Source organism: Propithecus coquereli, unplaced genomic scaffold, assembly GCF_000956105.1.
Source record: "Propithecus coquereli isolate 6110/MARCELLA unplaced genomic scaffold, Pcoq_1.0 Scaffold90, whole genome shotgun sequence".
Taxonomy (NCBI): domain Eukaryota; kingdom Metazoa; phylum Chordata; class Mammalia; order Primates; family Indriidae; genus Propithecus; species Propithecus coquereli.
Genome location: NW_012155285.1, coordinates 4023650 through 4026087, shown reverse-complemented (window position 1 = coordinate 4026087; position 2438 = coordinate 4023650). Strand labels below are relative to the sequence as shown.

At 44.1% G+C, this 2438-nt stretch overlaps 1 protein-coding gene across 1 annotated transcript in view; it reads right to left on the bottom strand.

Moving 5' to 3' along the window:
- Positions 1-2438, bottom strand: part of LOC105826662 (24-hydroxycholesterol 7-alpha-hydroxylase) — a 111112-nt gene that overhangs the window by 3404 nt on the left and 105270 nt on the right. The window lies entirely within an intron of this gene.

Genomic DNA, 2438 nt, shown 5'->3' with positions numbered 1-2438 from the left:
AGCCTTGAAGATCACCATCTGCAAGTGGGAGTAGTCCCACTGCCAGCTTACTGGTGGCATCTTTGAGCTCTGATTCCACTTCAAGCATTATGACTATGGGTGATGGTGGGCCTATGGATGGATGTTTTAGGTCTCCAGGATCTTATAACAAAAATAGTACATTTGGGATCAGGTCGGAGCATGTCCAGAAGGTACCACTAAGTTACAGAAACAGGTCACCTCTGTTATACTGATACATCTCTCTCAATTTACACCTTTGACCTGTTGGGTGTGACCAGCTGTCAGAGGAGGAAAAGTCTTGGGTTGACATATAAGTCAGCTTAATATGTTGGAGTAAGCTGAAAATGGACTTTTATTTCACTCAGCTACATTCAAGAGTGCTGCTAAAGGACAGTGGTGAGGGGAAAGTCTCCACTGGGCAGAGTTTTGAACAGTACACTTGGCCAACTCCTTTGTGTGGAGGTGTGAATATATATAGACTCTTGGGCAGTGACAAATGGCTTGGTTGGTTGGTCAAGGGCCTGGAAGGAAGAAATTTGAAATATCAGAGACAAAGATGTGGAGGGACTTATGGGAGTGAGCACAAAGTATATAGAGCTTTATCTCTCACATTAACATCCAGCAGAGATCATCCACTGCAAGGAGTATTCTCAACCAGGAGCACAGCATGATGCACCCAGTAGTTATCAGCCTGCCTCTCTCTACCACCACTCTACTGCTTCCTCAGTGAACCTGTGAATGCTGTGTCCATGATCAAAGGATGCAGGCTATGTTCTTACCAAAGCTGATATAGCCACTGCCACTGCTAAATGCATGAGCTTCAAGGAGCAGAGAGCAATGCTGAACTCTAAATATGATACCATCTTTCAAGGGAAGGGCTACCCACTTGGAACTCTTCTATACTGAAGAGGGCAGCAATTTATCCTTTCCAGAATTAACACCTACTTCTGATGTATGCTTGCTTTTACTGCCTATAGTGCTTCTGTCAACAGTAGTTTTAATCACCTCCTATTCACCTGTTTGGTGAGGGAGGGATTCTGGCCTTATGTTATGGAGATGGCTGAATTCACGATACCTGATGCAGGATGGATGAGATAGACAGCAGATTATTAATCACATACACTCACAGCCTGGGGGAGAAGGACATCACATGTCACATAGGGCCACAGAGGAGTTTCACTCAGGAACAGAGTGAACAACCAGGGGGTAGGGAGCAGGCTTTGTAGTATCGAAAGGATAGGATGATCTCTGGTTCCTGCTTGAGGATGTGACTAGCTTGTTTGAATAATCCCACGAGCTGGCAGAGAACCGAAACCCATTACTGAGAGACAAAGCAGAAACTGTGCCTGGTTTCCTTGAAAAGCAGAGTTGTTTAGCCAGGGGACCTTATGTGTGGGAGTGGGGAAAGGAGGGGAGCTTGTCATGTCACGTGAGGCCCTCTCGGCTTCAGAGATCAAGTCAGCACATATAATAAAATGGGTCCTAATTGTAGGGTTTTCCACGACAACACTATGAGAGGTTTTACAAAATGCCTGCTCTTCCAACATGGGCTTTTTCTCACCTCATCTCAGAACACAGGTGTTCTGAGAACAGAGAAGTTCATTAATGAGCCATGAATATGGGATCGTTGACATTACCATATCGTCGGGAGGCAACTAAGGTGCTCTCTTAGGGATATCTGGGGGGTTGGGATTCTGTTCTACAGGATGCATTATGTATCTGCTATCATTTGAATGTGCCTTTCAAAACTCGTGTTGAAATTTAATTGTCATTGTGATGGCCAGCATTGTCCCCATTAGCTAGAATGCCCCAAGAGCTAGAACACACAGGTCTGGGAACACAGGGTTGGAAATAGGATTGACCCTCAGCCCAACTCTGATTTCACAGAGTTCAACAATTCAGTGAAAGCTCAGACTCATTCACACTGACTGCCCTAGAGCTTTTCTGACACTAGGAAAACTTGCTCAGTCCACACACAAGTGTAGCTCAGAAGTGAGTTAATATCCCCAGGGGCAAATCAATGAGTGGGGAACAGGAGCCAGTCAATAACTGCTCCTACTTCTTACCCTTCAGGCAGACAATTAAGGGAGGCACTGGATATGCTTCTCAGGTGATCAAGGGGAAATTGAGCCCCCAGTGCTACAACACCTTCCTTGATAACATAACCCTAACATTGGCTTATTTTTTCCCTCAATCCCTCACTTCTACAGCCTGGGAAAAGCTCCCAAATAAACTATCTACACAAAAGTCCTATCTCAGGCTCTGCTTTTAGGAAAATCCCAGTTAATACATGAGAATGTATTCCAAATGTATATTTACATATAATATAAAACCCCAGGCTAGAGAAATAAAAAAAATACAGGACCTCCAAGTATATTTTTCTTAATTATTCATTATTCCAAAACTCTACGGATCTCCTGTGTCTGCAATCTTTTTTA